This window comes from Schistocerca americana, chromosome 6, assembly GCF_021461395.2.
Source record: "Schistocerca americana isolate TAMUIC-IGC-003095 chromosome 6, iqSchAmer2.1, whole genome shotgun sequence".
Classification (NCBI taxonomy): Eukaryota; Metazoa; Arthropoda; class Insecta; order Orthoptera; family Acrididae; genus Schistocerca; species Schistocerca americana.
Window position 1 is genome coordinate 83133933 of NC_060124.1, and position 24489 is coordinate 83158421.

The 24489-nt window shown below is 44.1% G+C and overlaps 1 protein-coding gene across 1 annotated transcript in view; it reads right to left on the minus strand.

The window, feature by feature from the left end:
• Nucleotides 1–24489, minus strand: part of LOC124619322 (protein expanded) — a 490762-nt gene that overhangs the window by 299843 nt on the left and 166430 nt on the right. The gene's annotated exons all lie outside the window — the stretch shown is intronic.

The window sequence follows — 24489 nt, forward strand, 5'->3', positions numbered from 1 at the left end:
TCTCAGAAGACGTAAACAGAGCGTCTCACTGTTGTGGGCTACTGCCGAGAGAGGTGACGTACTGGCTGAGACATCTGGCATCTGAAGTACGGACACAAATTCTGTCGACAATTTTAAGTCGCTCAGGGATATTGTCTGAGTAGGTATTAACCCACGCAATACCAAGAGTGCGTCGGTGGTACATTGCGCCCGCACTTTGGAAACATCGTAATCTAGCCTGGTACTTAATATTTTAAAATTTTGTAAAAATATTTGTTGTTTAGTTATTTCTTATTTCAGATTACGTATCTGTTTTAAAATTTTCAGTAATACTTAACTCATAAATTCAAATCTTAGTAGTGAATGTTACTTTTCACAGCAAATGTCATATTCATATTTTCAGGTTCAACTTTCAAAGGTATGTTGTGAATAATAATCGACAACAACTATCGAAATTTGTAGTTTTCAATTTTATATCGTCTTCATAAAGTATATCTCCTCTAGGTGTAAACATTACAAAGAATACGATCCTGTTGCTAAAATTGGGGGTCTTAACTTGTGACGTCATCAGTCCCCTAGAACTTAGAACTACTTACACCTAACTAACCTAAGGACATCACACACTTCCATGCCCGAGGCAGGATTCGAACCTGAGAACGCAGCGGTCGTGCGGTTCCAGACTGTAGCGCCTAGAACCGCTCGGCCACCCCGGCCGGCAGCTGCGTGGTCTCACAGGCGCCTTGCCACGGTTGGCGCGGCTCTTCCCATCGGAGGTTCGAATCCTCCCTCGGGCATGAGTGTGTGTGTTGTCATCTGCGTAAGTTAGTTTAAGTTAGATTAAGTGGTTTGTAAGCCTACGGACCGATGACCTCGGCAGTTTGGTCCCATAGAAAATTACCACAAATTTCCAAATTTCGTTATAAACTCGTGCTATTGGAAGTAATAAACAAATAGTTCAAATGGCTCTGAGCGTCCGCAGCTCGTGGTCGTGCGGTAGGGTTCTCGCTTCCCGCGCCCGGGTTCCCGGGTTCGATTCCCGGCGGGGTCAGGGATTTTCTCTGCCTCGTGATGACTGGGTGTTGTGTGATGTCCTTTGGTTAGTTAGGTTTAAGTAGTTCTAAGTTCTAGGGGACTGATGACTACTTAAACCTAACTAACCTAAGGACATCACACACATCCATGCCCGAGGCAGGATTCGAACCTGAGACCGTAGCGGTCACGTGGTTCCAGCCTAGAACCGCACGGCCACATCGGCCGGCTAAGTAATAAAGAGAAATATGTCTGCAAAAAGATGTTCGGTTATTATTTCTGCACGCAACTGAAGTTACACTTCCACAGAACTAATTTCACTGTTGGTGGCCATTCGATGTTTCTGGCTCTCGGTTATGTAAACTAGCAATCTGTTCCAGCTGAATCACGTGCCGTTTTCGAAGCCAGCTTACGATTACTCGGAACTGTCGCACGGTGACGTTACGCCTCACAGGCTGTGCGCCGGCGGCGACGCTGAGGTGGACTGGGTTGTGGGGCCTCCAAGGCGCTTCCGCAGTCGCGCTGGAGGGCCCCGGCTTTCCAGACGGCTGGCCCGTGGCGACGCGGCAAGGACGCCGCTTTCGGGGCCTTTGCGGCAATTAGCTTCGCCAGTCTGACCTTCGCTCCCGGCCGCCGGGGGCAATTTTCTGGCTAGTCACCCCAGCCGCACAAAGCTCTGCACAGCAGTTGATACTGAAACCTTCCATGCCACAGCCTCGGAGCTACTGTGCCGTTACATGTGGCAGAGGTGCACACACTCCTCTTTTAACCTACCCGTACTTGCCTGTCAGCCAGACAGGCAAGCTGACGCGCTTTACCAGCAGACCGGCAGGTTGGTTTACTCCCATCCGAGCCAAGCTATACCCAACTCAGGCTAAAGAAGTCTTGCTTGCCTGCGCGTCTTCCCGTTTTGGTACGCTACGTAACAGTTTATTCAGTACGCTTTCGTTGAAGTGTTATGAGTAGTGTTCTCAAGTTTATGAAAAGTCTTATTTTACCCGTGTATCACAAGACGAGACGAAGCGCAATGTGTATATATTCATTTTGGATCATTCTAGGCCAGAAAATGGTGGATTTTATTTGTCCTGTCTTCCCTTTTCGGCGTATTTCGGGCTTATTTATTTATTTCGATGTGAATGGTTTCCTCTGCAGCTTCATCCCTCTTTCGACTAGTACTGGCTGTTGTCAGTTCGAATCATCATCAGGTCAACTCTAAAACCTAGTTTACACGACGACTCTAAGTTGAAGGCAACTGCGCTACCTGCCACTGCGCATTCGCGCTGCGCGTTTGCTCAGCTCGTCGGTGAAACTAAACAGTTCCAACTCTGGCTACACTAGTTGCATGAGTTTTGAGGTTATGTGTGTTCGTAGAGTACAGAAAAACTGATATGTGAAGTGGGGAACGAAGATTAATGTTCGCTTTTTGGATACCTATGCTTTGCAAGAAGAATATAATAATTCCAATCCCAAAGAAAGCAGGTGTTGACAGATGTGAAAATTGCCGAACTATCAGTTTAATAAGTCACAGCTGCAAAATACTAACACGAATTCTTTACAAACGAATGGAAAAACTAGTAGAAGCCAACCTCGGGGAAGATCAGTTTGGATTCCGTAGAAACACTGGAACACGTGAGGCAATACTGACCTTACGACTTATCTTAGAAGAAAGATTAAGGAAAGGCAAACCTACGTTTGTAGCATTTGTAGACTTAGAGAAAGTTTTTGACAATGTTGACTGGAATACTCTCTTTCAAATTCTAAAGGTGGCAGGGGTAAAATACAGGGAGCGAAAGGCTATTTACAATTTGTACAGAAACCATATGGCAGTTATAAGAGTCGAGGGACATGAAAGGGAAGCAGTGGTTGGGAAGGGAGTAAGACAGGGTTGTAGCCTCTCCCCGATGTTGTTCAATCTGTATATTGAGCAAGCAATAAAGGAAACAAAAGAAAAATTCGGAGTAGGTATTGAAATTCATGGAGAAGAAATAAAAACTTTGAGGTTCGCCGATGACATTGTAATTCTGTCAGAGACAGCAAAGGACTTGGAAGAGCAGTTGAATGGAATGGACAGTGTCTTGAAAGGAGGATATAAGATGAACATCAACAAAAGCAAAACAAGGATAATGGAATGTAGTCTAATTAAGTCGGGTGATGCTGAGGGAATTAGATTTGGAAATGAGGCACTTAAAGTAGTAAAGGAGTTTTGCTATTTGGGGAGCAAAATAACTGATGATGGTCGAAGTAGAGAGGATATAAAATGTAGGCTGGCAATGGCAAGGAAAGCGTTTCTGAAGAAGAGAAATTTGTTAACATCGAGTATTGATTTAAGTGTCAGGAAGTCATTTCTGAAAGTATTCGTATGGAGTGTAGCCATGTGTGGAAGTGAAACATGGACGATAAATAGTTTGGACAAGAAGAGAATAGAAGCTTTCGAAATGTGGTGCTACAGAAGAATGCTGAAGATTAGATGGGTAGATCACATAACTAATGAGGAGGTATTGAATAGGATTGGGGAGAAGAGACGTTTGTGGCACAACTTGACCAGAAGAAGGGATCGGTTGGTAGGACATGTTCTGAGGCATCAAGGGATCACCAATTTAGTATTGGAGGGCAGCGTGGAGGGTAAAAATCGTAGAGGGAGACCAAGAGATGAATACACTAAGCAGATTCAGAAGGATGTAGGTTGCAGTAGGTACTGGGAGATGAAAAAGCTTGCACAGGATAGAGTAGCATGGAGAGCTGCATCAAACCAGTCTCAGGAATGAAGACCACAACAACAACAACAACAATGCTTTGCATAGTTGTTTGTGGGATTTCAGTGATGCTGATTACAAAAAGAAGCAACACATTGCTGCTCCTCAGACCGTCACGTGCGACCAGAACATAGATAGTTTGCTAATATCTGAGCTGCAGGGCAAAATTTATTGAGTTACGAGCACATATACAACTGAATTAAGAAAAATACAAGCAGATGTAATTCTAGCTGTAGAAATGCTCTTGTCTACAACACTAAAATCCCATCGTTCGAGTTGGCCCACTCTTTTTTTAAAAGGAATATTGTTGACAGGAAGGAAAGCTACGCAAATCAAGAAGCTACATTCTTTACTCAATGTTCATCTATTTAAAACGTCGCAACAGCGCCCCCATTCACAAATGTTTGAATTTTGAAATATTGCCACTGTACAGATCTATCTTCAAGAGAATAGTTTGCAAACCATTCTCTTCTTAATGCGGCCTGCTTCGAATAATTAATGCTGTTAATGTTAATAATTATTAATTTTAATAATTATTGGTATTAATGAAAAAGCGTCATCACCACCTAAAACCGCATCTTACAGCAGGCCGAGTGTTCTCGATTGTAATGCACGCAATGTGATGTGTAATTTCAGTTCTGGCGACAGTGCTTCATCCATTACAACATCTTTATTCCTTATCGCATAATTAACTCTATTTAGAAGAAACGTTAACAGTTCTGGTGACATTCTAAAGATAATTAAAATAACTTCTTGGGTCTTCCATTACAAATTATTTCAGCAAGGATGCTGAGCAACCGAGCTGACGTCTTTTCTCCATCCAGTCACGAATCGAAACACATTTCTTGTTTTTTTTTCTTATGCAGCGATTCCGCGCAACAAGCTTTAACTCCATCACAACTCGTGCGACGAGCAGCTGCCAAGATTTCCTTTTCAGACACGACTCAGGAACCCCCAAACCGACGACACTGAAGTATATACTGGTTTCGCCGTGTCTAATATATAGTCAAATATGAAACCACTTGCGTGCAACTCATTCCAGGCAACGAGTGGCACAACCCAATGTCGTCGTGTAAACTAGGCTTAATACATGTTTTCTGTAGTAACCAGAACCATTTATGAATTCTAGATCCTTTGTGCTTAAGAACCTGAAGATGTCTATTATACTGCAACCCCAATTGGAAGTCTAGTTTCTGTAACCTTAGTGGGTTTCAGTCGAATATGACGCCAGTTATATCAATTTTAATTACTTTTTCCAGGTCGTGTATTTCGGTTTCACTGAATTCATTCTAAGTGGCCAAAATACTTCATTATAAACTCCCCAAATGCATGTTAGCAAAGACGATTTTCGTTTTCCATACTATGTTAATCTAAAAAGAAATCGTATTAAACAAGAAGCTTTTCTTTCATACTAAGCTTTCTTCGCACAACGTTGCATGCCACCAATATGTGGTTTTTAATATGCACTGGACCATTTTTTTTTCCTACTCTAGTCAATGGTAGCCCTAAATTTAGAAAGCCTACGTACTGCTATAAGACTTCAAGTCCCTGGTACACATTTTCACACACTTGTCAGCCGCTACAACTCCATTCTTTTTCAAAATATTTATGGAGTCAGAAACCTGATGGCCAAATTTACAAGCATGTCGCAACATACTCGAGGTTCCCGAATGAGTGTTTACCAACTATTTACAAATTTGCATTGCGAGACACCTGCAGATTTGATTGGGGCTGTCTCGTAAACAGAGGGAATCTTTTCACCTGCTGCACTCAGGATCTGTTTCGTGAGTGGTGTATATTCCTAACTTATTATTTTCTTCTCAATCTTCTTTAAGTTTGGTTTGTTCAGTTTGCTGTTTCACCTTTATTATAAAAGACTTGCAGTGAACTACCAACGCAAATATATACCAGGCTAGTCTCGTTGGATTGATGGCACAACTCGTTGTCGAGCGACCGCTACTGTCTCAGGTTCGAATCCTGCCTCGGGCATGGATGTGTGTGATGTCCTTAGGTTAGTTAGGTTTAATTAGTTCTAAGTTCTAGGCGACTGATGACCTCAGAAGTTAACTCGCATAGTGCTCAGAGCCATTTGAACCATTTTTTGCAACCCGTTGTCAGGTGCAGGAGGCTGAAGGTGTTCAAATGTGTGTGAAATCTTATGGGACTGAACTGCTGACGTCATCACTCCCTAAGCTTACACACTACTTAACCTAAATTATCCTAAGGACAAACACACACACCCATGCCCGAGGGAGGACTCTAACCTCCGTCGGGACCAGCCGCACCCCAGCGCCATCAGACTGCTCGGCTAATCACGCGCGGCGCTGAAGGTGTCCCTTGAAGATTACCAGGATTGCGAAAGCCCAAGATGGTCTGCTTTAACCATTGTGCTTCAGTGCACACGTACTCTTGTGTCTCCGTTGCGGCAGGCTGAGCTACTTCACTGGTTGCGGCGGAGATAGAGGCAGGCAGGCTCGAAAGGGAATTTGTACACCCCTGGCACGAAATCCCAGAACACAAGCGCTCTTAAGCCGTCGCACTGAGGTCTGGCAGCTGGCGTCCACGTGGAAGCGGACGCGAACGCCGACCACACGAAACGTAGCAGCCGCGTCACACGGGGCGTGTTGTTTAGCATGATTGGCGAATTCAGCACATGTGCGACAGACCGCCACACCTATCTATAGATATTTACTCCATAGGTTTGCTATTTTCAAGTGACGACGCAAAAGCAGACTTCCAAATGAACGTTGCTACAAACTCCGAAAACTCCTTTTACATGCCACAAAAAATGTTCTCCCGTACAACAGTTTCAAGCGTAAACGGTTTAAAAATTGTCATCAGTAGGATCTGAACACAGGACCTTACTGGCGACGACCTCACGCTCTATCAACTCACCCACGCCAAATTCATAAGGCAACGCCTCAAAGACACGCTTTTCCTGTGCTCCATAGTACGGGTGTTACCTTTAATAAATGTTTACGCATGAGCTACAGGACGACAGCACACAGCGCGAACTAATTCGATGTTTTGGTTGGCATTTTATCGACTTGTAGCGCTTTATACCGATCTGAGAGTCTGACACTGGTGGTTTGGGTGTCAGAATCGGCACGAAAAGGCATTACGGGTTGGCATAAAGGGCGTCAATAAAACCACCCCTTCCCTCGGGGCGTTGATTCCCAGACATTTCGCGGTCGAAAACACCAGTTCGCGGTCAAATGAGCAAGAGAATGACGTTCCTGCGATTTTCGACAGTGCTGGCATTCCCTGGACGATTCAGTCCAACTCTAAGGGCATCGTGGCGCTGCAGTCTATTCAGAGTGTAGCGCAACAATTTTTTTCTCTGTTATTCGGGGTGGAATCACTAAGAACCGTTCAAAACCATTCGACACAAAGTGTGAACTTGATCCGAAGCAGCAAACGACATGTGCGCCAATAATACGGCAAAGAGTCCATTTAAAACTCCCCAGTCCGGGGCAAAACCCTAGGTGGCAACCGTGCACATATCCCAGATGATGGTTCATGATCCTAGTTGCTGGTTGCCTACCTAACAGTATCCAGGGGTAGCAAAAATTTGATTTTCAGTATGTCGCACAACTATTGACCAAATTTAAAAATACAAAATGCTTTGACAATCTATGCATTAAGAGATATAATCTTACGTTACAGATTCTCACAACAAGTCAATTAGTAGTGTTAGAAGCTGTGTATACGTTTTGAGGCAGCGTAATTCATAGCGTGACAAATATACAGAATGTATTCACCCGGTATTTGAGAATGACAACATTTAGCGACTTCCAACGAGCTTTATGCCAAATTTAAAACCTTTATGAAGCTTTTTCTCGTTAACATCCACCACATAATGATGAAAGCAAAAAAGTTTAATGCTTACTACATTTTCGTCGTTCACGCAGGAAAACTTGTCGCGTCAGGCATGATGTTGTAATTTATAGTCTTTTTATTACTAACTCAATTCGCAACAGATTTTGCAGATAGTAAGCACATACACCAGACTGTAACGGCTAGAACCGCTTGGTCACACCAGCCGGCTCAACATAAACCAACATTATGTATTAGGCATATACAGACAGAGAGAACTCGTATTATATGATTACACAGTTTCAGAAAAATCACTGGAAGCAGTTACTTCCAGCGGGCCGGGGTGGCCGAGCGGTTCTAGGCGCTTCAGTCTGGAACCGCGCGACCGTTGCTGTCGCAGGTTGGAATCCTGCCTCGGGCATGGATGTGTGTGATGTCCTTAGGCTGGTTAGGTTTAAGTAGTTCTAAGTTCTAGGGGACTGATGACCTCAGAAGTTAAGTCGCATAGTGCTCAGAGCCATTTGCACCATTTTTTTGCAGTCCATCAATAAAGGAAGTAGCTCAGGAAACACCCGTTCGACCTGTTATTGCATATTGCTCGTTAGTCTGGGATCAGTGCCAGATAAGTCTGATAGAGAAAATAGAGAAGATCCAAAGAAGAGCAGCACGTTTCGTTACAGATTCATTTAGTAAGCACGAACGCGTCACGGACGTGCTCACCCAACTCGCTACAGGAGAGGCGTTCTGCATTACGTCATAGTCTACCTTTAAAGTTCCGAAAGCTTACGATCCTAGAACAGTCAGCCAATATACTGCTTCCTTTTACGTATAAGTCGCGAAAACACCATCAAAGTGAAAGCAGAAAGATTCGGGGACACATGGAGATTTAGCACCAATCGTTCTTCCGGCGAACCATTCGCGACTGGAACAGGAAAAGGGGGAAATGACAGTGGAACTGAAAGTAACCTCCGCCACACACCATGAGGTGTGGATGTAGATGTAGCAACTAACGAGTAAGAACACAGATGTCGTCAGCGCCAACGTGGGGATACAGGAAGGAGAGTGTCTACGACTCCGCTGTTAGCAAGAACTACACGTCGCAGTAGTTGCAGGATGTGTGTTGCCACCGGCTGCCTGACCCTGCATGTAGTTCGTCCGATGTTTCGCCGATGCGTGCGGGCCGTTTCCTTCGTGTAAGCCGGCACCAGCCAGGACTCGCGAGCCGGCCGCATTACTCACCGGGCTGGTCGACTCCCGGCGAAGGCCGCGCCGCGCCGCGGCTTCACAGATGCGACACACGCAGAGGGCGATTGTCAGCGTTCGCACGACTGGGGCGCGTCCCGGCGCATTCTAAAAGAGCCGGCCCTGCCTGCGATCTGAAACCCGATACTCGCGCAGATAGCATCGAGGCGCGGGCAGGCGTCGCCGTTCGCTGTTCGCCGAGACATGAGCCGGGTGTGAAGGCGTCCGTTTCTCGGAACGCCCGCCTCCAGCGCTGTTACACGGCGCAGCTACAAGACGAAAAAGGACGGAGCAGCGACGACCTCGCGGCACAGTGGACAGGCTGCCTGCTGGGAACACAGCTTACGCGCTTATTCTGAATCTGCCACTTTTTTTCTATACTGTAATCTCGACGTCCTACATACTCAGAGAATAGAGGGCGATTCAAAAAAAAAAAAAAAAAAAAAAAAGGAAAAAAATATTCAATTGTTATCACAGACGAACTACGAAAGACAGAAACACATTGCACATGTCACTGGACAGAAGACTGTATACCAGTTAGGTTCCTTTCAGAGTATGCTGATGCATTAGCTCCATACTTACAAGGGAACTTCCCCATCGCAGCCCCCTCAGATTTAGTTATAAGTTGGCACAGTGGATAGGCCTTGAAAAACTGAACACAGATCAATCGAGAAAACAGGAAGAAGTTGTATGGAACTATGAAAAAAATAAGCAAAATATACAAACTGAGTAGTCCATGCGCAACATAGGCAACATCAAGACGAATGTGAGCTCAGGAGCCCTGTGGTCCCTTGGTTAGCGTGAGCAGCTGCGAAACGAGAGGTCCTTGGTTCAAGTCTTCCCTCGGGTGAAAGGTTTATTTTCTTTATTTTTGCGAAGTTATGATCTGTTCGTTCGTTCATTGACGTCTCTGTTCACCGTAATAAGTTTAGTGTCTGTGTTTTGCGACCGCTCCGCAAAACCGTGCGATTAGCAGACGAAAGGACTTGCCTCTCCAAGGGGAACTGAAAGCATTTGATCGCAAGGTCATAGGTCAACCGATTCCTCCACAGGAAAACACGTTTGATATATTCTATACGATACTGGTGACGATATGTGCGTCACATGACAGGAATATGTTGTCGACCCACCTGACTTGTACGCTTGGCGAATGGGTAAAAAGATTCTTCTGCCTTGCCCGATTTAGGTTTTCTTGTGGATGTGATAATCACTCTCAAAAAAGTGATGAAAACATAAGAGTTTGTCACATAAACTGCAACAAATGAATGCAACAGTTTCACAGTCGCACAGTTTTCCCTGTGCTCTGTCAAAACATAAGTTTTTAACGTTTTCAAGTTTTTCCGTGTGTAGACCGTCAAATCCTGCATATGTCCAAGCAAATCTGAACATGACCTGGAATTTTGGAGAGCGAAGTTGATTATGTGTGAGTGCCTGAACTTTGATAATTGTCTGAAAATGAAAAATGTAACTTTTCACTCGAAGGTAGACTTTAACCAAGGACCTCTCGTTCAGCACCCGCTCACGCTAACCACGGGACCGCGGCGCTCCTGAGTGCACACTCTCCTTGATGTTTCCTATCTTGCGCATGGACTACTCAGTTTGTATATTTTGCTTATTTTTTTCATAGTTCCATACTACTTCTTCCTGTTTTCTCGATTGATCTGTGTTCAGTTTTTAAGGTCTATCCACTGTGCCAACTTATAACTAAATCTGAGGGGGGTGCGATGGGGAGGTTCCCTTGTTAGCAATCATATACAACAGTTCCCTCGACGAAAGATCCGTAGCCAAAGACTGGAAAGGTGTACAGGTCACACCAATATTCAAGAGAGGTAGTAGGAGTAATCCACTACATTGCAGGCCCATATCGTTAACGTCGATATGCAGCAGGATTTTACAACATATATTGTGTTCGAACATTATGAATTACCTCGAGGAAAACGGTCTATTGACTCATAGTCAATATGGGTTTAGAGAACATCGTTCCTGTGAAACACAACCTCTTTATTCACATGAAGTGTTGAGTGCTATGGACAAGGAATTTCAGATCGATTCCGTATTTCTGGATTTCCGGAAGGCTTTTAACACTGTACCACACAAGCGGCTCGTAGTGAAATTGCGCGCTTATGGAATATCGTCTCAGTCATGTGACTGGATTTGCGATTTCCTGTCAGAGAGGTCACAGTTCGTAGTAATTGACGGAAAGTCATCGAGTAAAACAGAAGTGATTTCTCGCGTTCCCCAAGGTAGTGTTATAGGCCTTTTGCTGTTCCTTATCTATATAAGCGATTTGAGAGACAATTTGAGCAGCCGTCTTCGGTTGTTTGCAAATGACGCTGTCGTTTATCGACTAATAAAGTCATCAGAAGATCAAAACAAACAGCAAAACGATTTAGAGAAAATATCTGAATGGTGCGAAAAGTAGTAGTTGACCCTAAATAACGAAAAGTGTGATGTCACCCACATGAGTGCTAAAAGGAACTGGTTAAACTTCGGTTACACGGTCAATCAGTCTAATCTCACGGCCGTAAATTCAACTAAATACCTAGGTATTACAATTACGAACAACTTAAATTGGAAAGAACACATAGAAAATGTGGTGGGGAAGGCTAACCAAAGGCTGCGTTTATTGGCAGGACACATAGAAAATGTAACAGACCTACTAAGGAGACTGCCTACACTACGCTTGTCCGTACTCCTTTAGAATACTCCTGCGCCTTGTGGGATCATTACCAGATAGGACTGACGGAGTACATCGAAAAAGTTAAAGAAAGGCAGCACCTTTTGTATTATCGCGAAAAATGGGAGAGAGTGTCTCAGAAATGATAGAGGATTTGGGCTGGAAATCGTTAAAAGAAAGGCATCTTTCTTTGCGACGGAATCTTCTCACGAAGTTCCAGTCACCAACTTTCTCCTTCGAATACGAAAATATTTTGTTCACATCGACCTACATAGGGCGGAACGATCACCACGGTAAAATAAGGGAAATCAGAGCTCGTACAGAAAGATATAGGTGTTCACTCTTTCCGCACGCTATACGAGATTTGAATAATAGAGAATTGTGAAGGTGGTTCGATGAACCCTCTGCCAGGCACTTAAATGTGATTTGCAGAGTATCCATGTAGATGTAGATGAAAGTTATATCTCTGAACACACACTGTACCATGCAACGTATGAATGCATGGCTCAGCGGCTACATGAATTAATAAAACCTTCCCGCGCTTCTTCTTTCATAGGAACCATTCCGACATTTGCCTGAAACGATTTAGGGACATCACGGAAACCTAAATCAGGATGGTCGGACGTGGATTTGTATCGTCGTTCTCCCAAATGCGAGTCCACTGTGCTAACCTCTGCGCCACCTCGCTCGATACGCGTATTCCTGTCAAAGAATGTAAAGATCTTCTCTCCCACTTATTCAATAGTACAGTTGTGGGATTGTTTAAGCATACGTTGACATCATCGCATCTCCTACATGGCGGCGAGTATTTCGCTTATTTGGACTGCGTGGCGATGGGAAGTCCGTTAGCTATATGCATAGCCATCCTTTTTACCGAGAAATTTAAAGACATCGCTTTGAACATAACTGAGAGAATTTTTAGAACACCTGAATGGTATTCACGGCCACTTAGATTTACGATGGAAGCAGAGATAGATGGTGTAATGCCCTTACTTCAAGTCCTTGTTCGCCGGAAAGCCAATGGACACCTCAGCCATAGTATGCACGGGAAACCTACACACACGGATCGCTATCTGCACGCTCTTACCCACCACCATCCGGCACAAAAAACCTGGCGTTCTAAACACCCTCGTACACAGTGCTAAAGTCGTCTCAGACGTTTAGAAACTGCCACTAGAACAAAGCCACCTCCGAAAAGTTTTTCGGGAAAACGGTTACAGTCACCGCCTGGTATCACAGGCAATTGCTAGTGAGACACGCAGGAAGAACACCATCGAAGAAGAGAACAAGAAACTTTCGTTTTTGTCTACCTGCGACACAACGTCGGGAAAGATTATCCGGTTCCTGAAGAGACACGACATTTCATCAGTGTTCAGGCCCCCAGCAAAAATATGTCAGCTAACGAGGCCCGTGAAGGACGATCCAGGGCTTAGAACGTCTAGAGTGTACAAAATATGAAAGGGGCTGGTGCTGCTTGCCATGACGATTTTCAGTTAGTTTCGGTCATAAATGTGAATGAAGTTGCGAATTTAATAAATGTAGTCAACCTTTTAATATTATATTCTTTGGTCAGAGAGGATACTTTTTTGAAGAGCGTAGTCAGTGTGTGCTGGACAGTCTGGTTATGTACTTGGTTGGAAAATGATGGAAGTTGGCCTGCCACATAACGGACGCAGCGTTGTTTAAAAGAAATTTTGTAATAACATGTTTTGAGGAAAAATTTGGTGGAAATGAGACAATACGAATCCAAGATTGTCAAAAGGTAATCCCGTCTTTTTATATTTACAACTGTGTAGTTTCTTATTGTTAGAACATTGTGCATGATTAAAGTTTGCTGTAGGAATTTTACATGAAGCACTTGGACTTGTCTGGTAGTTGAAACAGGTGTCAAGGAAGGCAGCTGTACACAAGAGTTATTAAGAAATTTTTTCCTGACTCGTGTAGGTGTAACAACTTTATGAAACGGTATACTGTTGTTATGGCTTAATGATGCATAGTTATACTTAGAGCCTTTTTTCTTACTTATCAGTCGTTAAGTTTAGATCCTCATTTTTCATTCTTTACTTTCATGACTGTGTTTGCATACTCGCATTGCAAATCGAGAGTTGTGTACTGGAGACCATTTTATGAAAAGTGGTAAGATACCGTCTTGCACTGCACATCGTAAGTACGGCAAATGATATGTAATTTTTGACAGTCTCAATATTTTCCTAATAGCGACAGGTTGGAGAGCGAACGAGCGTTCCATGCGCACATGTACGCCGATAAATTTATTTACCATCAAGGTTCATGTCCACTGTAAGATACAATGATTACCAGAGTGTATTTGTGAAAATAATATCATATCGCTTCAGAGGATTCATACTAGTAAAAGGTTTCAGTGAAGTGTTATCATGTGAATTTTCGAGCAGTTTTATCAGAACGGCAGATGTGTTAATTTTTATGTCCATTTCACTGTAATAACAGTATTAGTTTTGGTACAGTGATTGTTTACAAGACTAAAATAAAGATTAGCTATTTTCAGGGCCAACATTTTAATCTGAGTCATTTGTTTTGCAGTCAGATGGTACAGTATACGTAAATTTCATTGAAAGCTGCTTGCATTCTCGCAGACGAATTGTTTGATGTACCGGTTGGCCTGGATTTAGCATCGTGTAGCATGTGCTTTATATATTTCCGATCAAAATTAAATTTGCAGCCCGGGTTTCCGGGTTCGATTCCCGGCGGGGTCAGGGATTTTCTCTGCCTCGTGATGACTGGGTGTTGTGTGATGTCCTTAGGTTAGTTAGGTTTAAGTAGTTCTAAGTTCTAGGGGACTGATGACCATAGATGTTCAGTCCCATAGTGCTCAGAGCCATTTGAACGAATTTAAATTTTCACATAGTTCTGTTGCCTTGCACCGATGTTTACACATTTCGATATCAAAAAAGGTTTTATGCATTTTCCAGATACCAACACGACGTTTACAAACACGAGTTTAGAAATACAACACATTACTTTCAAATGCCATGTCAGTGTGGCTGCTACCACGTCGACCAAACTGTACGCACTGGAGCAGCGCACGAGAGGTGTTTACGCGTACATTATCCAGAAAGATCAACAATGTCAGAACATGCTTTAGAATATCGACACCACATTCTGTTCGAAGAGACATATGTCATTATGAGCAGGAAGGGATTTTGGGATAGCGTCATAAAATAAGCAGTAGAAATACAAATATCTGAAAGCACCACTAACAGGGACGATGGTTTGCAGGCCAGCACAGCCTGGGATCCGACCATCGCGAGGTTAAAGCAACCGCGACTGACGTGGGACGAAAACATTGCCGCAGCTGGCGAGGAAGAGGGCACCAGTGACGTCACAGCCAGGGCACCAGTTACGTCACAGCCAGCAGCGTGGCTACATAACGGCGGGGCCACGGCAATACGACAGCCATGTGCCACTTGACAATGACCGAGGAGAGCTCGGTCGAAAGCTCGGAGGATTTTAACCACTGGACGCGGCTGGAAGCCCGAGAAGGTTTTATTAAGTATAGCGTACACTGAACATGAGCACCATGCGTTGGTTGGGAAATACCGAAACGGAAGTCCATTTCATTCCTCACAAGCAGCAGCAGGTCCCTATTTACTGAATCGACACATTCAACAATTCAATTTCTCAACTCTTGAAGAATAGCTCTGTCTTTTATGTACCCCTACAGCAAATGAAGTTGATATTATGATTAAAATTATGTGACGAAGGAATAGAATTTAAAATTACAGTTAAATCACGTAACTGAACAAAAATGGTGATCAAAGTGGTTTCGATAAAGATTTACAAATAAAATAAATCATGCATTTGGCAAGATTTGAACCCACATCCTCCTGCATAAGAAGCTGTTATCTTTTCCATTCTGCATAAGAAGCTGTTATCTTTTCCATTATACCACAACCAGAGTACGTTACGAAACTTTTATAACGCTATTGGGTATCACACAAAACTATGAAATCTTTTTTTTGTCGTCAATTACTTGCAAACGATGTCCCACCAGGGTGAATGCTGCAGGCTGTGATACCTGGGATCTTAACCTCCATCGCCATATAGATAGTTTCAAAAAGTCGATCTCACTGCTGGGGACCTCTCCTCGTTAGACTCAATTTGCTCTCACCGGATCAGAGCACGCGGCCCCATTCCTTATTGGTTCAGTCCCTATGTTTCTGGCACTATCGCAGACGCTGCCGCCGATGTGTAGGTGTCGTCGGGCAGTGAGACCGCCCCCATGCACTGGCACTGTAGATTGATGGATTGTGTGCCCTTCAGTCCCGTTAAATGTGGTTACACTTGCATACGCTGTACGTTTGACGTGGGGTCCTTGTTTCCTGTTACACACTGTGGCGGTCACCTCCTGCTGCAGTTGACCGTGGTCGATCACCTCCTCCCCTTCGGGTAGCAGTGTGTGTGTTTCGGATCGCTCTACCTGGACTTGATGCGCTGTTGTGTGCAGTACCAAACATTTGCACAACAACCGTCCGTCCTTCCAGTTTCCCGATGATTATTCCCTGTGCGAAGTCATCCAGATATTGTCTCTGGGCCACTTTGTAATGAACAACATAGTAAACAGTAAATTTTCAGGGTCGAAAATGTGGTGTCACCGCCAGACACCACACTTGCTAGGTGGTAGCTTAAATCGGCCGCGGTCCCTTAGTACATGTCGGACCCGCGTGTCGCCACTGTGTGATCGCAGACCGAGCGCCACCACAAGGCAGGTCTCGAGAGACGGACTAGCACTCGCCCCAGTTGTACGACGACTTTGCTAGCGACTACACTGACGAAGCCTTTCTCTCATTTGCCGAGAGACAGTTAGAATAGCCTTCAGCTAAGTCAAAGTCTACGACCTAGCAAGGCGCCATTAGCTTACATAGTTTGATAGTTATCGTATGAAATGTCTCATCAAGAACGATGTATACAACAAGGATTAAAAGTTAAGTATTAACGCAGCTACGTACTTTTCTTGCTACCATTCATTACGTATTCTGTTTCAGACCTCTATCTAGCCTACGTGAGATTACGCGTGCCTTTCGGCTACTTCAGTGTGGCGTAGCTGTCTTGTTACGCCACAACAGAAAATGTCACAATAAAATGTTCCGGGCTATTATCCCGTGGTCGAAGGGATTTCACATTTAAACTCTACTTTTCGTCCACATCTGTGGATGACATTTTCAAGCGAGATGGTAGCTTCTTGGAGTGTCTGATTTACAGCCAGGCTCGCTACGACTACAGCAAAATATCGTTTACGCGTGCTCCCGCGAAATGGCGTGACGTCACATGCTTTCAGTACCCGAGCGCAATTGGCCGTTGTCGATTGCCATCGTCCGCCGTTGCTGTCACCCTACGGTCGAAGACTGGTATACATCTTCTTCAGTATTGAGATCCAAATGTCATTCAGTTCCACACCCTTCTCCTTCTACGGAAATTCTTGGGGTGTTTTACAATCTATATGGTCGTAGAGATTGTGAAACACCCCGATAGAGATTGTAAAACACGCCACGAGTTTCATTAGGAAGGAGGAGGACGTGAAATTGAATGAGATTTGGATCCCGGAGCTGAAGAAGATGTGTACCAGTCTTCCACCATGAGGTGACAGCAACAGCGGACAAAGGCAATCAACAACGGCCAATTGCGCTCGAGTATGCAAAGAATGTGACGTCACACCATTGCGTGAGAGCACGCGTAAATGGAGTTTTGCTGCAGTAAGTAATGAGCCAGGGTGTGAATCGAAAATTTTGTTAATGAAGACTATCACCACAGTGCACCGTAGCTACTCGCCGATTGACAGACACTGTCTTTTCCCGTTCCTTCAAGTGCCTCGCGTTGCGGGGACAGCCCCATTTGGCGCTGTAGTCACTGATCTCATCCTATATTCCTTCTAACTTTCCGTGCACGAATGGGAAACCTCTGGCAAAGTACTCGCGCACTTTTTTTCATTTCTACCGAGCATTTCATAAGTTATATTTCTTCATCTACCTCGTCTTTACATTTAGCGGAGAGCGTAGTTCCTTTCAAGTTTTGTGAACAGTCACAGTTTAAGAATTCGATAAACAAAGCAGCTTCACACCATAGTTGCGCAAGAGAGCGACCCTACAGTTTTGTGTGTTTTGCGCCGTTTCCCGTGAAAAGATGTACGGTCCGCTGCATTCGTTGGAGGTCTTGCGTTTTCCAGCACCAGCGAGAACGTGCCAAAAACAGTAATTTTTCAACAAGTCGGAGCACCATTTCATTGGCACCTACACGTAAGGGCATTTCTTAACATACGGTACGTCCACGATGGGTCGCTCGTAGGGGCATACGGATGTCGCATTCTACCATTGGTCTCCAAGCTCGTCTAATCTCAGAGTACGTGATCTTTATATGGGGGTTTGCAAAAGACTCCATCTACCTGCCTCCCCGTCAATCATCTTTGAGCGAACAGCTACGCCGGCTAGCAATGGCACTGAGTGCAGTAACTCCAGACCAGCTCGCTGAAGTGGGTCTGTCGTCTGAAAGTTCTCGCGCTTCCAGCGGACGGCACAGCGAAATATTTGTCAATTTTTTGTAAATATTTTATCGTGAAAGCAATATCAAAATTTACTTAAAAATCGTTTGTTCATACATGTAAAATATATACGCTTGTAAAATCAGACGGTTCTATTGAAAATAATGACTTTGTAGTACTGAGCGTGAGTTAAAATTTACTTTCTATCTTCATCCATGTGGAAGAAACAGGATGAACATTTTTGTAACACCCTGTATTTGGCACGTGGTGCGATCCTATTTTGCACTGTTATAATTTTTTTTTTTTTTTGACGAAACGTTATCAACTTTCCGCGTAAACACATAATTAATCCTATAGTAATTCAGGGAACGTATATATTTGTCTTTCTGAGTGTGGTGACGTGTGTAACAGTACTAACGATTGCCTAAATGGAATTAGTCACAGTGGTGTCATTAGCTTGATGGAGAGCTCTCAGAACAATTAGCGGAAGTTTGTTAGCGTAGGTTGTCACGAACAGAAGATATCTGGGGACACGATTCTGCTCTTAGCTAACATGTGTGAGTCAAGGGTTACTTTTCCGCTGGAAACTGCCGTAGCGGACTTGTCGCTCACCACTCAAGATTCGAAAAAACTGAGACGCTGTAAGAGTCATTGAAAATCCAAGGTACGCATTTTCATAGCGATACAGCCACAGTGCTGTCATAGTATATTGCTTTGTAAGTTGTCCCAAACTGCAAAACAACTTTTCAGTGTATGTAGTGTGAAAAAAAGCAAATGTTGTACCGACACTGGATGAAGTTGAGTGATCAAGTTAAGTTGTGCAACACTTGAGACCCTAAACACCAATTATAAATTGCCGTTCGAACATCTGGATCTAAGGTTTCCTTTCTCTTCCTAAATAACTTCGACGAGTGTCGAGATGGGTCCTCTAGCGTGTCCATTACGAGCTTCCACTTCGTTTGTGAGACGTTAAACGACAGATTTCTTTTGAGACATTACGAAGGATGACTATCCACACAGACGCTGCCTACATTTTTGTTTTTTAACCGATCGATAGGAATTTTCAAATAACTGAATGTTATAACAGATAAATATAGTTAAATTCTTACTCACAAAAATTCCGTCTGGAAAGAGAAAGAAGTAAAGAAAAAGCGAAACAAATGATAATGTTCATACGGTGATTAAGATGATGTGACAAAGGAATAGTAATAAAAATTACTTTTAAACCAATCAACTGAATAAAAATGGTGATCAAAGTCATTTCGATAAAAATTTAAAAAAAAATTGTACACGTGACGAGATTTGATCCTACGTGCTCCTCTACGTGGAACTGTTATGCTGTCAACTACACCACTCAATCACACTACATGTTGCACCTTTCATAATGCAATTGTCACACAAGTTTCCGATTTTTATTTTCGTTAATTACTCACAAACCAGTGCCCACAAGGGTGTATGGCTGCAGTGTGTGATACCTGGGATCTTAAACTACATCAACGTACAGACAGTTTCAAAAAATCGATAGCACCGCTGGACACCTCTCCTTGTAAGCACTGATTCTGGACGTACCCTTATATGGCGAGGGGTGGGAACGCGTAATGCACCCAGGAGCATTGTCGAACAATGTCGTTTTGGTGGTCCAGGTGAGGCATGAGGTTGCATGGGCGTACTGCCCTTCAAATCTTTGGACACGGTACACTCGTCGGTCAACGTTATTGTTACACTGTACTGTACTGTACAGAAAAGGAAACAAAAGAAAAAGTCGGAGTAGGTATTAAAATCCCTGGAGAAGAAATAAAAACTTTCAGGTTCGCCGATGACATTGCAATTCTGTCAGAGACAGGAAAGGACCTGGAAGAGCAGTTGAACAGAATGGACACGGTACACTCGTCGGTCAACGTTATTGTTACACTGTACTGTACTGTACAGAAAAGGAAACAAAAGAAAAAGTCGGAGTAGGTATTAAAATCCCTGGAGAAGAAATAAAAACTTTCAGGTTCGCCGATGACATTGCAATTCTGTCAGAGACAGGAAAGGACCTGGAAGAGCAGTTGAACAGAATGGACAGTGTCTTGAAAGGAGGATATAAGACGAACATCAACAAAATCAAAACGAGGATAATGGAATGTAGTGGAATTAACTGCGGTGATGTTGAGGGAATTAGATTTGGAAATGAGACACTTAAAGTAGTAGATGAGTTTTGCTATTTGGGAAGCAAAATAACTGATGATGGTCGAAGTAGAGAGGATATAAAATATAGACTGGCAATGGCAAGGAAATCGTTTCTGAAGAAGAGAAATTTGTTAATATCGAGTATAGATTTAAGTGTCAGTAAGTCGTACCTGAAAATATTTGTATGGAGTGTAGCGATGTATGGAAGTGAAACCTGGACGATAAAATGAGGAGGTATTGAATAGAATTGGGGAGAAGAGAAATTTGTGGCATAAATTGACTAGAAGAAGGGATCGGTTGGTAGGACATATTCTGAGGCATCAAGGGATCACCAATTTAATAGTGGAGGGCAGCTTGGAGGGTAAAATCATAGAGGGAGACCAAGACATGAATACACTAAGCAAATTCAGAAGGATGTAGGTTACAGTAGGTGCTGGGAGATGAAGAAGGTTGCACAGGATCGAGTAGCATGAAGAGCTGCATCAAACCAGTCTCTGGACCGAAGACCACAACAACAACAACTGTACTGTCTCTTTTCAGGGATGCACTCGGACCTGACTTCGCTTTTATGGATGACAATGCGCGACCGCATCGAGCAAAACAGGTGAAGGAGCTGTTGGAACGAGAGGGTGTTCGGCGAAAGGACTGACCTGCTCGTTTCCCCGACTTAAAGCCCATCGAGCCGTCTGGGATGCGTTGGAGAGACGTACTGCAGAATGTCCACACTCACCACCGACCATCCAGCAGTTGTCAACGAAGCTGGTGGAGGAATGGAGCGCCCAACCACAACCACTTTTTACCAACCTTGTGGCCAGCATGGGAGCACGTTGCAGAGCCTGCTTTTTTGTCCGTGGTGATCGCACATCCTATTAAGAACCAAGCCCCATCTTTTGTAATGTCCAGTGTAACATCACAAATAAAGGTGACTTCAGTGTAATTATTGTCTTTGAATAAAAATGTCATTTATGTGCGCCTCATTGCTTCTATCTTCAGTTTCATTTTATACTATAGTGTAGCGCTTCTTTCTCTGTATGGTCTACGTTCCATCGAACTACCCAGCATGGGAGTGACACTTTATACAAAAGTTACTTGCGTCCTGAAGTTTTGCACACGAGTTCAGATGGTTCAGATGGCTCTAAGCACTATGGGACTTAACATCTGAGGTCATCAGTCCCCTAGACTTAGAACTACTTAAACCTAAATAACCTAAGGACATCACACACACCCATGCCCGAGGCAGGTTTCGAACCTGCGACCGTAGTAGCAGCGCGGTTCCGGACTGAAGCGCCTAGAGCCGCTCGGTCACAGCGGCCGGCGTGCACACCAGTATAGTTTTCTTTTACCTCCAGGCTGAGATTGAACTCATACAACATACATGTTATCGTTCATCTCCATAATGAAGGACATGTAGGAACTGTATCATCTATAGTTTGAAACACAAACGTCGTAGTAAAACAGGCCAGATAGACGCATGAGGAATGGCTAAATCTCGCCCCACCAGCGAATGGACTTGCGTGGACTACGTGCAAAACTCTGCTGAATATGCTGTCACCCTATAGAATTCTTCTCTCGCGTTTTCTGGTACATTACAAATGTGTGGCAAAGTGTGGGAAAGGAAGATGGGCGGACAGCTGTTCCGAGACATCAGCTGCTCGTCCGTGTCGCCAACACAGCGGAGGTCGCCCATCGAGATAGCGCGAGGGAGCTGGCCAATAGTGTATCGCGCCGCTACGCGGCCTTTACGCGATAACCCAGGTCAGCAAATGTCGAGTATGTTACACTCGCTCATTTGCCACAATTTCTGTTATGTAGTTCTTAAGAAATCAGTCTCCCTGTCACCGGTCAATTTTTCGATTTCGTTTGTTGTACTAAGGAAGATAATGTTCGAGTGTGATGTTCGTATACAGCATTAGTAGTGAGCTGCTTGACGCAGTCAGGTCGATTAAATGCCTACGCGTAACGTTGCAGAGTCATATGAAATGGAACGAACATTTAAAGTTTGTAGCAGGAAAGACGAATGATCGACATCGGTTAATTGGGAGAATTTTAGGAAAGTGTGGTTAATCTGTAAAGGAGACGGCTTGCAGAACAGTAGCCTGACGCATTCTTGAGTACTACTCGAGTGTTTGGGATCCCCATCAGATCTGATTAAAGGAAGACATCGAAGGAATTCCGAGGCGGGCTGCCAGATTTGCTACTGGTAGGTTCAAAGAACAAACAAGTATTATGGAGATGCTTGGGGAAACTCAAGTGGGAATTCCTGGAGGGAAAGCGACGTTGTTTTCGATAAACTCTATTGAGAAAGTTCACGGAATCGGCATTTGAAGATGACTGCAAGACGACTCTACTGCCGCCAGTGTAGATTACGCCTAAGGACCACGAAAAAAAGAGAAATTACGGCACCTATAGAGGCAAATAAAAAGTCTTTTTTACCTCGCTCTGTTTTCGGTGGAACAGGAAAGCCGCGCGGGGTAGCCGCGCGATCTCAGGCGCCTTGCCATGGTTCGCGCGGCTACCTTCGTCGGAGGTTCGAGTCCTCCCTCGGGCATGTGTGTGTGTGTTGTCCTTAGTGTAAGTTACTTTAAGTTAGATTAAGTAATGTGTAAACCTAGGCACCTATGACCTCAGCAATTTAGTCCCGTAGGAACATAACCACAAAAAGTGAAATGAAATGAATAGAAACGAAATAAATAGTATTGGTACAAGGTACCCTCCACCACAGACCATATGTTGGACTGGGGAGTATGTATGCGGATGTAGATAATGCTTCGAAAATTATTCCTTATCATCAAAAACATACACCAACCACCTCTGGAGCTCTCACATAAGGCAGACTGCATGTAGAATGGTTTTTGGCTTACCATCCATCAGACCAACCGCTGATTTATAACTTCCTGGCACAGTGAAACCGGTACTCGAACATAGGATCTTTACATCTCGCGCGCGAGTGTTGCACCGACCGAGCTATGCAAGCACGACTCACGAGCCGTCCTCACAGCTTTACTTCCGCTATTACTGCATCTCCTACATTTGCCCGGATAGCAGTTCGTGTTAAAACGCTACTTCCGGCCGGAGCGGGATGTGCACTGGCACCGAATCGAAACCGCGGAAAAGGGAGGGGCGGGTAGGGGGGTTACGGGGTGGCGACAGGAAGGGCATTTGGCCCTCGTTTAAAGTAAACCATGGCAAATACTTTCATAACCATGCTCTACACTGAGCTCATGCGGGACAGACATGTAAGAAAAAGAAGATTATGTCATCTCTTATGCTGCATGCTTCATAGAAGTTCTCCTGTGTACCTTGCGGGACTGGTTGTCCTGGAAAAAATTTGGGAATTTGGAAGGTAGCAGGTTGCGTCCGAATTAAAGCTGTGAGGGGGAGTCGTATGTCGTGCTTGGATAGCTCAGTAGGCGCAGTACTTGCCCGTGAAAGGCAAAGGTTCGAGGTTGGAGTCCTGCCCCAGCACTCAGTTTCAATGTGCCAGGAAGTTTCAGATTCCATGTACTTTGGCATCACAGTTCCCTATGGTAGGGTAATGATGTCGTCGACGCAAAGGTAGGTCTCAACACCGCATTCGATTGTGCCAATATTACACTGGCAAAGTACTCTGTCGAGTCTTTTATAAAAGCTGCGAGCGAGAGTCTGCTTCTATGAAAGATATCATGAAGTGCCCCAGTGACCTGCTGGTACAGCGTAACGCGTAGTGCACTACCTAGCGTGACAGAGAGGAGACACACACAAGTATCGAATCCGCGCGGTGGATTAACGACTGTAGACTGGTAACTGGCCTGCCTGTGGGTGGTTTTTAGGCAGTTTTTCACACTCGTTTAGGCAAGTGCTGGACTGATCTCCAAATTCCGCCTCAGACAATGCGATATACAAACAGATCAAACACGCAAACACATTCATACGTTACACAGACAGATGAAACGCTACCTCTCGACCCGTAGATGACCTTGACGGCTGTGGCGTCAGGAGGGCACCCGGCCACAAAGTTAAATAACCTAATAAAATTTGCCGTATCCTAAAGACGCTGAATCTGTATTAAACTGGATAAATGCTAGGAAAAATAAAGAAAGACAGATCGTTACCCCAATACATTGTAAAGGTTTTAGAAAACATCTTTTATTAAAAAAATCTATGGCGTGACTATTTTTCTGTGTAATACGAGTCTAACTAGGCACGTCCCTATTGTATGTCGTAAACACGTGTCTTCTTTCAATAGTTTGAGCTCAATTAGTCACTTAAAAGAGGACCTAAAAGTGGATCGCATTACATTGCGTCATGTTCCGATTTAAGAAATCTTTGGC